A 14774-nucleotide genomic window follows, 5' to 3' on the forward strand; every position below is an offset into this window, starting at 1 on the left:
ACCAGACAAGTAGCTCATTGCAATGAGTATTTGCATGTAAAGCTGTTTGGATAGATAGATAGATAGATAGATAGATAGATAGATAGATAGATAGATAGATAGATAGATAGATTAATAGATAGATAATAGATAGATAATAGATAGATAATAGATAGATAGATAGGTAGATAGATAGATAGATAGATAGATAGATAGATAGATAGATAGATAGATAGATAGATAGAGGAAGAGGGAGAGAGACTTGATAGGAAGCCATTGAAGGGAACTCTATTTAAAATTTATTTTATTTATATACATTCCAGATGTTGCTTCCCTCTCAGTCCCCCCCTCAACAGTTCCTCATCCCATTCTCCCTCCCCCTTTCTTCTGAGAGGACACTTCTGCCTTCCCTGGGCCCTCAAGTCTCCCCAGGATTAGGTGCATCCTCTGTCATGGAGGCAAAACCAGCAGTGCTCTGAATTATGATAAAAATGCTAAAGTGTAGCCTTTCACAGTTGATAACCTCTGGCAGGGCTGTGGATGGAGAAGGACTCAGTTTTCTTTAAGGAGCTGGCCACTGAGAGTATGACCAGGATCCAGAGAGTATATGGGAAGACAAATTTAAGTTGTTGTTGTAGTTGTTGTTGGTGTTGTTTTGCCTTCTCCACTTTCTCCTCCTCTTGCCCTTCTCCCCCTTCTTCTTCTTGAGGAAGAGGTCACAAGGAAGGGGGTCATACCTGGGAAAAATGGGAAGTGAATGTGACTAGGGTGCAATATGTGAAATTCCCAAATAAACAATAAAAATATTATATTGGAAAATATCAAATCAAGGTAGTTAGCCTTTCTATTTCCTTGAGTAATATTCGAATTTCTACAAACATATGACTGTGTATAATACAGGCTTGTTATATGCACTGATCAAATCAGTATGACAGCCAGAGGGCAACTCTCAGGAATCAGTTCTCTCCTGCCCCATGGTGAGATCTAAGGAACTGAATTCCTGCCTTTGCAAGTGTCTCTAACTACTGACCTTACCAGTCTCTGACTGGAGCTTTAATGTTTCTCCTTTTTACATAATTTCCAACTGATGCTCCTTTTACTTGTTTCTCACGTCTGTTTTAGACACTGTATGCACCTGAGTCCATATCCTTATCAATTCTGACAGTTAGAAGGATCACCTCAAAACTAAAATTGAATGAATGCCACCACCTTCCTTTGTAAAATTCTGCGCCTTAGAACAGCTCTGAACACTAGAGATCTTTAAACAATGACACTGCTAAATCAATGTTTTCTCACCTCATCATTACTCTGTGCTGGAGCCTTGCTTCTCAGAGCTGCTTAAATCTTTTTCTGCAATTTTTATTGATTAGATTTATTCTTTGAAAATTTTGTACAAGTATAGAGTGCATTCTCTTTGATCTCACCACTACCTTCTTTTATCTCACGCTAAGTCAGAGGTTCTCAACCTGTGAGTCACGACCCAGTTGTCACACCTCTATCTCCAAAGCCACTCACATTATGGTTCATAACAGTAGCAAAGTTACAGTTATGAAGTAGCAACAAAAATGGTTGGGGTCACCACACACAAGGAATGGCAGCGAAGGGTCAAGGCATTAGACAGATGGAGAATCTCTCACCCCACTAAAATAAATCATTCCAACCTTTGTTGTTGTCTTTGGGTTTGTTTTGGTTTCTGTTTTTGTTGGTGTGTATGTATGTGTTTGTGTATGTGTGTGTTTGTGTGTATGTGTGTCCACTTGTTAATTAGGACAATCTTGTGGGCTCAGATTTGAAACTATCTATTTGAGTGTGTGTGCTCTCCATCGAGGTGATTTACTCTATGCTGGGTGACAGTTAGACACTTGAATATTGTGTCCCCACCAACACCTCTGCCCTCTTCTGATTCTGCCTGCCAAACACTCTTTAGAGGATTTCTCTGTGTGAGTATATATGGGGTGGGGCTGGGGCTTGTTATGTGTGTGCTCATGTGCAAAAGCAGGCCAGAGTCCAATGCCAGTTCTTCCTCTCAGTGAACCTAGAGGTGGATCTCCAATTCTACTAGACTAGTTGGCTAGTGAGTGAGCATCAGGGGTTCATTTGTCTCCCCACTGCCAGCATGGGGTCATCAGTACACATGAATTTTACTTTGATGCTAGAAATCCAAACTCAGACCCTCGTGTGTATGAAGCAAACACTTCACAGACTCAACCGTTTTCTCAGGCCATCGTTTGAGAATCTCCCCCAACCCAGACAGGTTTTAAAGTTTGTCATACTGATCTCGAGCTCTGTCTACCCAGCCTGTACATTGGGGATTGTTTACTCTGCATATGGTATGAAAATAGACTGAATGATTTCACTGAGTTCTTCCAGAGGACTGAGATGCTTCTCCATGCAAACCTTCAATGTTACTTTGCTCATCTTTTATGCTGAACCCTAGCCTCCCCCTCAATTCAATATTTTCAACTATATCATCATTGGGTTTCTTTCAAATATATTATTACTTTTCTGCTTTGTAGGGTCAAAACCATTTGATTGGAATATAACCCTAGAGTCTGAGCTAATGGAGATTTTGGAGAGGGTCATTGAGATTGAATCTCTGCACAAGTTACTCTATTAAAGTATATTCTTGGCAGTAGAACTGTTTAACACATGCATAATTTAAAGAATTTTGAGTATCTGCAAAAATCCTTTTTGGAAATTTGTGTCTTTATATTAGTGATGCTACATATTGACATAATTAAAGAGTTTGATGTTGAATAGTTTGCTTGGTTTAAATCTGTCTAATAAAGCTATAAATTTATTCTTGTTCATTCTGGTGAATCATTCCTATTCTCTTGTTACTTAGTGTATATATGGGTGTTCAGGCATGTTCACTCAGCACAGGAATGAAGGTCAGAGGATAACTTTAAGGAGTCATTTTCTCTCTTGCCATCTTGTGAGATACGGATCAAACTTGGGTTGCCAGTCTAGTGAGCAAGTGTCTCTACCTACTGAACCATCCCACCTCACTGGCCCCATGCTGGTGCCTCAATTTCCTCCTGTATGCATAATTTTCTGCTGTTTGATATTTGTCTTATTGGTTTCTCATAGGTGTTGTACCTGTTCATGTGAGTCCACCCTTTATAAATTTATAAATTCTGTTATTCTTAAAAGACTACATCCAAGTCAAAGTTAAATAAACGTTGATCACGTTCTCTTTTGAACTCAAACTCATTATAATTGTTCTGAAGACTAAATGCAGGCCGTCTGCCAATAGTGATGGTAAGTGTTGGCACTCACCTATTTGTCCTAAGGCATGCAGCATAGAATACTTTCTAACAGGAACACTTCTAACCCACTGTCAGTTTATCAAGTGATCATTGTCTTTAATACACACGGTTTATGAATTATTCATCATGGCTGATGGCTGAAGCTCAAAGGAGTTAATTAACAAAGCTAGCAGTGGAAAAGTCACAATCAAAGCCAATCATGTGACAGTACACAGGGTAAGTAGGATAACTCAACAAAGTCAGACTAGTAGACAAGTCACTAAACTGTGAGAGGTCCACTCATGAACACAGGTCTATCTGCCTACCAGTGAATCCTGGTTCTGACTCAGAGATCTATTGTCTGTGCAAATTAGGCATTTTTCTTAATCTCTCTGTATCCCTTTTTCCTTGCATGGAGAGTGAGCATGATGAAATCACATATCATGGGGTTTCTATCAGGTTTAAATGAGCTATTGTTATATCAGAGGAGAGGTTTGGAATACAGAAAGCAACATCAAATAGTGTTTTCGATTAATAAGTGTAAATTTTTGAGGACATTACTGGATGATGAGTACTTCACAAATGTAAGCTGTGCCTCTAGTCACTTCCTACCTCAGAGGCACTGTCTTCACCAAACCCACAAATCACAAATGCTAACCATGGATTAGGTTGGTTTTCCTTCAGCATTGTTTTTCTTGTAGTTTTCCTGTGGAAAAAATTACAGATGGAAGGGAAGAAAGGAAGGAAGGAAAGGATAGTAGAGAAAAAGGAAAGAAAAATAAGGGACAAATACATGAAAATCATCATTCAGTCTGAGAAGCATATGCCAGTTTGAGAAGCATATGTCAATCAGTGTGAGAAGCATATGTCAATCAGTTTGAGAAGCATATGTGAAAAGCAATGTGTGTCCTAACCTGTGTCTTCCGTTCTCTTGCCTGAGTTAGTCTGTCCGTGTCTATAATTCACATTCCTTCTACTTCTCCCAAATCCTGATGATACAGATTTAATTTAAGGGTAGACATCAAGGGCAGGAGTCCCTTGTTATATTGAACCACTGAAAAAAAAATAGCTTCCTTTTTATCTGACCCACTTCAAATCCCAATGTGAATATGTAATTTTAATGTCTTTGAATTGAGCTGAACAAAAAGACTTTTCTAGTTTTTCTAATTCTCCCAAGATCTTAAGTCTACTTTTAGCATGGAACCACTACCTTCTACTATATTAATTTATGTATTTTAAGAGATTATTATGGTCTTGGATATTTGCCAAGTATCCTACCAGGTATGGCTAACCCCAAGTATACCACATAATATTTGCCTCATGGAGAACTTTCCCTCTAAATGCAGTTTCTTTTCTTTTATTCTTCTCCAATTTTCCCCATAAAAGCCTTCAATTACACATTTTGCCATGGTGGGAATAAACCCATCTGTCATGTAGGAGACTCTGTCTTTCAGGGTTCAGAGAAAGAGAAACACTGGCTGGAATGGTGTATCCCTTATTCTGAAGTCCACCGCCTGTCGTCACATGGCAAAGAGAGTGAGAACCCCTCATGCTGATGTTCTGCAGTTTCATCAAACAGAAGCATGGAATGACATTAATCAGTCTATAGTCATCATTGTAAACTGAGTCTGCCAAGCACCAGAAAGGTTATTTTTTGAGAACAAAAAAATCAATTTGTGGAAACAAACTAAAATACAGCAATATAAAGTAATGGGCAATCTCAAAATAGATTACAGTCTTCTATTAGGATAAGTGAACAACCAAAGTTATGAGAGAGCAACTAGGTCCCAAGGCCCACAGCAAGAGGCACCATGATGTGCAGGTATGTGGTGGAGAGATGGGAGAGGAAGAGAAGTGGATGGGTTAGAGCACTATAAAGAGAGGTGGAGGCTTAAGGGTGGAGAGGAATGGCCGGATGTGAGTAGCATGCCCTGCTACCTGAGGATGTGGTGAAGTCCTAACCCATGTTACCAACGAGGGACATGTCTCAGCCTATGGCCATATAGCATCAGGGGGTCTATGTCATGCTGTGCAGTTGTGGCATGGGCAAGGAAAAATGCCCTCCCCCTTTGCCTCTGGCTACCTGCACAAGTGGGAGAACTGAGCAAAGGTCAGGAGAGCTGGAGAACTATCCCTGCCCCTCCCCTGCTGAAGTACTTGGGAGTGGGGGTGTGTGTGTGTACTGCACCTTGCCTGGGCAAAATAGTAGAGCTGACCCAGGTGGCAAAGGCATGGGTGGCAAAAGCCAGCCCCAAGAATATGAGAGCAGGAAAGTTTGCCCTGCCAATTGCCTACTACAGCACTGAATGAGCTAGCCTGGGCAGTCCTGGTGGTATAGGTGTGAGAGAGCTGAGCCAGCTACTGTCCAGACCCAAGTCCAGGGCCTTGGATTGGCACACCTCTACATCTACCTCATCTACAAACTGCAGAAGCACATGAAGGGGGTTGTCCTGCTTATCCAGAGATGCAGGATCTCTATGACACAGGAAAACGGTGACATCTGAGAGGAGTCCCCAGGCGGATGCAGTATTCATAGTGTAGCAAAAGTCAGAGGCCTCAAACCATACCAATGACTCATTGCAATGAACATGACACACTGCAGCTTCCAGTGAGATGTCTCATTGTGCTCTTTTTATTTATTTATTCTTTATTTTCTTTGGTGGGGGAGATGAAAGGCCAAGAGGGCAGATGCAAAGGGAAAGGAAGATGAGTGGGATTGGGATGCCTGATGTGAAAATGACAGAGGATCAATAGAAATTTAAAAACATAAGAGAGCAACTAATAAATCCATCTAGGGTTCAGGGTAAGACGTTGGTGCGTCAACAAGAAGCAAAGGAAGTGATATTCCTCACCAGTCCGGGCCTGGGTAACTCTGAGTCTGGGTATGACCAAGCAAGAAGACTGGAGTCAGAATGCTTATATGGAATATTCTACAGTGTGGGGAATCTGTCTCTAAATTAAACACATTTCTACATTTATCTGTAAGCTGAACTTGACACACTGTCTGAACTCTCTAAGATAAAACAGAGCATTATAACCCAAGCAGTCATTTCAAAAAGGTTTGGAATCAACCATGAAGAGCTTGTCATTTTTAGGATATTATCCTCCAGATAGGAAATGGACAACGTACAGACCTATTAACAGAGGTATGAAATGAAGCAACTACAATAATGCTTAAGCAATTTGAATTTGGATCACAAGATATCAGTCAATGGTTAAGAGTGCATTTTGCTCTTGCAGAGGGTCCAGATTTGGTTCCCAGCACCCACATGAATGCTCACAACATTCTGCTTCTGTGGACACCTGGCATGCATGTGGTACACATGCACACAGCTAGGCAAAACAGTCATACACGAAAATTTAAAAAAAATAAATGTTTTGGAAAGAACACTGAATTTAACAGCAACATGTTTACTGGATTGGACTGCTGCATTGAAGGGAAATAAATCCTTTTGGAGGTCGTTATCTATAGCACAATAGGAATGTCATACAGGTAACAAAAAGCAGAACAAAGATACAAACCTGGGTATAGGTAAGCACATCACTTTTAACCTATTATGCATGCTAACACATTATTTACAATATAATGCAGCTTCATATAAAAATCCATGTGTTGGAAAGTTCTCTAGCCTCTGAAGATGAAATGAAACTAGAATTTGGCTGTTGAAATTTCAATGGTAGGTCTTCTTACTAAATGTGCAACATCTGGAAATTAAACAAATGCCTTTGTATTGTTGTTTCTTGATAACAGGGCTAGCATATTCCATTACAGATGCGTATAAACATATATGTGTATGTATACATAATATATGTTTATATTCCTATTTATGTGATTACATGTAAATACATTCTTCCCCAGAGGGGACAAACTATACAAAACATCATTAGCTATTATAGTAGCCAATTGTTTTCTTTCTTTTATTTAAGATTTATGTATTTATTTTACGTGTATGAATGTTCTGTCTGCAAGTACACCTACATGCTAGAATAAGGCATCAAAACTCATTATAGATGGTTGTGAGCCACCATGTAATTGCTGGGACTTGAACTCAGGACCGCTGGAAGACAAGCCGCAATTGTTTTCTTGTTTATATACCCTGTTCTCTCTCTCTCTCTCTCTCTCTCTCTCTCTCTCTCTCTCTCTCTCTCTCCATATATATATATATGTACATATATATATACACACACATATATACACACATATATACACACATATATATACACACACATATATACACACATATATATACACACACATATATACACACATATATATACACACATATATATACACACACATATATACACACATATATATACATAGTCTACCAATTCTATGCACTTTCATCTTTCAATTCATATAGCACTGTAAAAGGATTTTCACTCATTCCTGGTACAATTATTTTTCTTTATTGTATTTACAAGCATTTGCTGGTGGCTAAATTTAAGATAGTCTTTTGTTGAGAAAAATTATCAATATATTTTTTCATTAAATACATATGTACACACACACATAAACACATACTATGTTTAAAGTACGACTATTGTTCTAAATGCTAATATGGTAGTTTGAATGTTTGGTTATCTTTTAGTGGCCCTATTTGAAAAGGATTAAGAGGTGTGGCCTTGTCGGAGTAGGTGTGGCCTTGTCGGAGGAAGTATATCACTGGTGGTTTCAAAAGCCAAATCCATGCCCAGTGTCTCTCACTTTCTGTCACCTGCATATCTAAATGAAGAACTCTTCACTACTTCTTTAACAACATGTTTACCTGCCTACCTACTTGCTTCCCTCCATGCTGGTTAATGGACTAAACCTCTGAAACTGTAAGCAAGCCCTAATTAATGCTTTCTTTTGTAAAATGTCTCTTCACAGCAATAGAACACTGACTAAGACATCTTTTTTCCCACTTAATTGTAGCTTAGTAACAAATAGAGTATGAGTTGATAATTACTATTTAATACATTTTTATTATAGAAATACACTTGTACAGCCTAAGTTACCTTTTGTAAGATGTTTGTAGAAAAAGACATGGAACAGGGAATTGGATAAGAGGGAAGTCCTTATTATGTTGCCTAGCTCTTTTATTGCCCTTTAAGTCTAAAGTATCTAACTCTCATCTCTACATATAACCTGAAGCCAATATGAGGGGTCTTGGTTGCTCTTCAGTAACCAGTACCCTCAAAGTGGTTTCTACCTGACAGTACCCAGTTCTGGAGAGTAAAACCTTGTGAGCTTTCTCATTGCATGTAAACTTTCTAATTTCACTGAAATTAAAAAAATGGCATCAACCTCTAAGAGGACAAAACAAGGAAAGCAGATGGGGCAGTCAATGAGACCCTCAACTTGCCACTATTCAAGAACAGGTGTTAAGTTCCAATCAGTAATTTTACCCAGAACTAATTAGAGTTCCATTAGGTCTTTGATTTGATTCAAGAAGGCAAAGTGACTTCAGGAGTTTGGATAACGTTGATGAAATAATTGTTGCACTTCCTACATGTTTTAGTTGTACTGCTTAACACATGGAAGTTAAGGCACCTGCCCCCGAAACACACCATTTTCTCTGACACAGTTGTTGAGTTCCCTGGACAGGAACCAACCAGCTAACCAGTGAACAGGCTGAGTTGCTTATCGTCCCTCCTGGTCCAAGGAGACTTGCTTCATCCTTCATGAAACCTCACTCATCTTGGCATTAGTATGTGGGATGCTTTTTTTTTTAATTTTTTTTTATTAACTTGAGTATTTCTTGTATACATTTCCAGTGTTATTCCCTTTCCCGGTTTCCGGGCAAACATCCCCCTCCCCCCTCCCCTTCGTTATGGGTGCTCCCCTCCCAACCCTCCCCCCATTGCCGCCCTCCCGCCAACAATCTAGTTCACTGGGGGTTCAGTCTTAGCAGGACCCAGGGCTTCCCCTTCCACTGGTGCTCTTACTAGGATATTCATTGCTACCTATGGGGTCAGAGTCCAGGGTCAGTCCATGTATAGTCTTTAGGTAGTGGCTTAGTCCCTGGAAGCTCTGGTTGCTTGGCATTGTTGTTCATAGGGGATCTCGAGCCTGTGGGATGCTTCTTATCTCCCAGTGTGCCACACCAACTTGGCTGATCCTGTACTTGTCCTAAAATTGGCATCTTCTTTATATCCAAGTTGAATTGGATATATCACCTTCAAATTTTATATTTTAAAATTCTAATTGCAATAAGCAGTGTAGCAGAAAAAGCTGTCCTGCTTCAACATCATCTGGGTTTCTTAGTGTACATCATGTTTGCTTTTCTGTTTGTTTTGTTGTTGTTGTTGTTGTTGTTGTTGTTGTTGAGACAGGGTCTCTCCGTGTGTATCTAGCTGTCCTGGAACTCACTCTGTAGACCAGGCTATCCTCTAACTTAGAGAGATGACCTATCTTGCTTCCCAAGTTCTGATTTTAAAGGCATGCCCCACCACTACTCTGGTCACTTTCGTTATTTTTTTTGTTGAAATTCTTAGTCTTAACTCTGTAAAATCCATTTTATTTTATGTCCTATTTTTAACATCTGGGGTAGAGGATATCTGGAAGAGAATAAGTATTGTAATTGTTGTCTAAACATAGATAATTGACCTTCAAATTGTTTACTTTTACAATTTATTTTTCTTGTGTCTCAGTAAGGGGGAGGCCCTCGGGGCACAACACACCTTGGCGCACAACGCAAATAGCACTCAGTACAACTATCCAGTAATTTACTAAACAGTACTGAGCGCCTTAGCAATCTAAATAGCACTGCAAAGACCAGGAGAAAGGAAAGGACTAATGGGGACAGGGGCAAATGTAGCAGACAATGAAATGACTGCTTCATGGGTCACACAGTTTTGCTTATGTGGTAGAGGGACAGAAGTCAATCAGCTTTAACTTATCTTTTGGAACAGGAACAGCTCACCGGAACCTGGGTCTCACTAGACCGGATGCCAAGCAAGTACCAGAGATTTAGACGCTTCAGCCACCCCAGAGCTGAGGAAACAGGCACGGAGGCCACACCTGGGTTTTTAATGTGGGGCAGGAGAGTCAAAACAGGTCCTCCTGCTGGACCAGCAAGCATTTTATAGACAGAACCATCTTCCCAGGCCCACCAATTTTGTGTCTGAGAGTGAGAAATTTGCCAAAAACTAAGGGTACATTTTTGGGGAAGTACAGAATTAGCCTCAATCTACAGATTTCCTGAGAAGTATAGAAAAAAATGGGCTGACAGAATGAGTCTGGAGTAATGTGAGCTGCTAGGCAGGGGTGCAGTCTAATGGCACAGTCATAAGGACGAAGAGAACTCACTAGGAGACCTTCTTTGCAGATATGTGACCTTTCCCTCATTTTTCTTCACCCAACCTAGAGGTGGGTGAAAGGATCTTTCAAATCCAGGGACACTTTTTAGGCACTAGATGTCACTGTTCTACTTAAGGAAAAGAGCAGTTCTTCACTCTGAACCACAATGTATTTACCTAATCAGATTCACCTGTGTGCAGCTCTGAGTCACCCCAACTTGCCTCACAGGCTTTCAAAACAATGCAAAAGGGATTTGGAACAAAAGTAGTCCAAAGAAAAGCTGGCTTCATGGCTTCTTGGTCAGGTTCACAGTAGTTTTGTCACAAGTAAACTGAAAATTAAGAAACTAATTCAATGTGAAAAATGTACATTAAGAACAAAACTTTTAGTACATAAGAAAAATACTGCTTTTTTATATAAATACAAACAATGTTCAAACCAGGTATTCAGCCTGTCCATATGTCCATATGTCTGGTGAAAATATCTTCTAAGAACCTATTTAAAAGCTGTGGTATCGCTCAGTGGTAGAGACTTGCATAGCATATAAATGCCCTCCTTATCAGAGAGGTGTTTAGGAGAAGGAAGAAGGAGTGAGTAGAGGAGATACAGAAGTAAGGAAGCCTGAAGGGGTTAGCAAGAGGGAAATGGAGATCAGGGTTGGAGAAGGGAAATATAGTTTTAAAATGTATCCAGAAACCCATAGTTGAAATTTTTAATTCTTTTTTTTGTATTTTATATTTCAACTGAATTTAATCACAAGGATACACTCGATTTCACCATATTTTTCATTGGTTACATGTTCCTTGAGCCTTTGAACCTTAAATGAATGTTGCAGGTTGGCTGAAGTTTTCTTTCAGTGTAGAGGGGTGCTATACTGTTACTGAAAATATTGTTCTTGAAAATAAATTGCACACTGGATTTTCTCCAGTTGATTATTATTCCTGAGTGTTTCTGAGCCTGACTTTCCAACTTTGTATTGGATCTGTGAACCCCCATCCCTAAGCCATTACAACCCCAACACACACATACACACACACACACACACACACACACACACACACACACACACAGAGAGAGAGAGAGAGAGAGAGAGAGAGAGAGAGAGAGAGGGGTGGTGGGGAGGGACAGACTGAGGGAGGGAGGAAGAGAGAGGTGGGGGGAAGGGAGAGACTTATTTACCATGTAGAAGCCACAGCCACTTTCTGTTGCTTATAATCACAATGAACAAAACAGAAACTTAAATATAAAGCTTGCAAAACAATTCACAAACCTAGACAGTATTGACAATTCACTTTGCCTTGTCAAGCTTATGTCTGGTGACTATCTAGACTTGAAAGACCGACAAAAGGAAAGGTCCTCAAATAAGATTCTTCTTCTTCTCCTCTTCCTATTCCTCTTCCTCCTCTTCCTGCTCCTCTCCTCCTCTTGCTCCTCCTTCTCCTCCTTCTTCTAATTCTTATTCTTTTTCATGTATCAGGTTACTAAAAATCTTCCATTCTGAAATCTAGCAGGGTGTTCTCCCCAAAGTGTCTAGGAACTAAAATCTCCTTAACCTCGGAGATTAACTTGGACACTGGGCTTCGGATACTCCATGTGGTGTTGTCTTGAGTGATATGAAGAAGCAAAAGATGAATCAAAATATGAAGAAAATGGTTGGTAAAATAGTTAGGTACCAGGGGCTGGTACTGACTGCTCTTCCAGAGGTCCTGAGTTCGATTCCCAGCAACCACATGGTGGCTCACAACCATCTGTAATGGGATCTGATGCCCTCTCCTGGTGTGCCTGAAGACATCTACAGTGTACTCATATAAAATAGATAAATAAACCTTTAAAAGAAAGTAGTCAGGCACCTAACCTTCCATTAAAACTACAGGAATACATGTTGAAAGTTTGAAACTTATAGAGGGCCCAGTAGCAGAAAGGACAAAAAATAGTTTAGGCATTAGCTTCTTGCCTGAATCTTGGTGGTGTGTGATATCTTACCAAGATGTAATTATAATAACTCAAGTAATATATGAATTGATCAATTACTGGTTTTCTACCAACTAGAATTGCTCTTTCTCTGGATGATTGTGAAGAGGACTAAGCTGGAAATGTCACTTCAGTCCTCTTTATTGTCCCCCCTCCCTCATGTATCCCCACTGAATCTGGTCTGAAGAACCTACATGCCTGTACCACAAACAAGAGATTGCCATCATTCCTCTTAACCCTTGATATGGAAAAATAAATGACAAAGACAACTTCAGGAAACTTGGCTCACCATCTGATAGTCCTGTTCATCATGACTGGAAAGCTGTGACAGTAAGAGTGGCCATAGCTGTGGTGGCAGGAGAGCAAGGCTTCTGGTCACACAGAAATCTACTTTCCACAAAACAGAGGAAGACAAATTTTGATGCTCAGCTTGCTTTCTTGCCTTACCCCCAACCCCTTCCTTAAGTGGAAATTTCTGGTTGTATCATGTGATGCAGACTCATGTGATATGAAACAGACCTGTGAGAAGATATGTTTGGAAAGCACATAAGTAGATCACAACAGACAGTGACTGGGAGATTGCACCACTCATCATGCAAAGCTTCATTGGATTCACTGCTTCACTTAGTTTTAAGTCACTCAGAGAATTCCTTCTCATATTTCTGGTGGTTCTGGTTGTTCCTGCTGATTCATGCCAATTCAGCGGAGGCCTGGCTGTTTCTGCTGGATCGTGCCATCACAGTTGATTTGTGTTTGGTAACACTTTTTGAACTAGATTGTTGGTATCTTAACACTACTGATCTGGACTGCTGGTATCCTGACAACAGATTATGGAATCACCCCAAAGAACTACTTCTAAACAGGTCCACATCCTCTTGTCCTATTTATCATCTTTTCTTCCCTACCTTTGGACAATGGGTTAGAAGGGGGTCGAAGCATTTGATAACTCCTATTAAGGTAGGTTTTGAAAAAATCTAAGACAACACTGCCCTTTGTTTTCAGTTTAAGACCCGAACCCATAGAATGGTGCTATCTAAGATGGACCTTCATTTTTTAGCAAAACCCTTTTAGAAGCTCCATTACAGATACTCACAGAGCTGTGCATCCTAGGTGTCTCCAAACCCAGTGAAACTGACAATGATCAACCATCACCCTGAGTGATCACCAGGAAGCATTTTCTTTACTCTAGACAATCACAGAAGTACCAACTTTCAACCCTCAGAGAATGGTACTGATCTCATATGTTGGGGGAAATATCTAATATAGATTCTTTTAGGGTCTTGGCTTTATATACAGCTAATAGCTAAAAGAAAACATTGGTTTAGCAAATGTTTTATTTCACACTTTGGTAGATCAGTATTTCATATTACCAAACCAAGTAAGATCTGAAAGTATAACCCAATAAAAAGCATTTGTGATGTAATGACCCTTTCCCAGAGTATTTGTATCTTAATTTAAATCTTCAACAGCTAAATACAGGCTTTCATTCTGCAGTGTATTTTTTTATACAGAAGAACATTCCTAGGTGCCCTTAAATAGCAAACAACTAATGTTGTACTATAAAGACAGGTGTAGTTGTTAGACTCATAAAAACCTAAAGGCAGAGAACTGTCTGGAGGCAGTTGCTGTGTTCTTTTCATTATATTGTTCTGGTTTAAAAAATTTGAAACTACAGAAAAATGTAGATGAACATAAGTTTTTTTTAAGTTCAAGCAGTTAGCAATAGCAGTTAAATCACTGTTTTCTCTAGCTAATACCCTCTTTCTTGCTCTTATGATCCTGTATGTCTCTATTTCTTTCTCTTATATGAGCATTTCACAAAAAAATGTAATTATAGAATATATATGTTTTGTAATCATTTACTCAAAGTCAGACACATGGAAGATTTATGTGAAGTGACTATTAGATACTATTTACACAATTCATATGAACTATATTTGTATTTTATAAGTAAAGTACTTCTGGTTCATTATATTATTTGTTGTTTGTAAACATCAGTCCTTGAAGGGAGGCCAAGCCACTTTGTTTAGATAAACAAGGTATGGTTATGTTAGTAAACACTAAATCCTCCTTCTATCTGAAAGGATCATTGTAGAGAATAAAAACCCGGCAGTCTGTGCAAAATGACTGTACTTTATATCAAAAAGTAAGATGTTCTTTCATATAAATATTATCAGGGTGAGAAGAGCATCAAAACAGAATTTATAGTACCACACAGCCCTATCACACCGTCCATATGAATATAATATTAAATCTTTGCAGTAGAGTAGTAAGAATAGTCTCATAGATGC

The 14774-nt window shown here is 39.4% G+C and overlaps 1 long non-coding RNA gene across 4 annotated transcripts in view; it reads right to left on the bottom strand.

Moving 5' to 3' along the window:
- Positions 1-255: 255 nt before the first annotated feature.
- LOC120094697 (uncharacterized) overlaps positions 256-14774 on the bottom strand; it is a 100664-nt gene continuing 86145 nt past the window's right edge. For 2 of the 4 annotated variants that reach the window (XR_010054809.1, XR_005489175.2), the window contains one exon: positions 256-716. This is a non-coding gene — a long non-coding RNA (uncharacterized LOC120094697). The other 2 variants (XR_005489174.2, XR_005489177.2) reach the window with 2 other exon arrangements.

Source organism: Rattus norvegicus, chromosome 9 (assembly GCF_036323735.1).
Source record: "Rattus norvegicus strain BN/NHsdMcwi chromosome 9, GRCr8, whole genome shotgun sequence".
NCBI classification, from domain to species: Eukaryota; Metazoa; Chordata; class Mammalia; order Rodentia; family Muridae; genus Rattus; species Rattus norvegicus.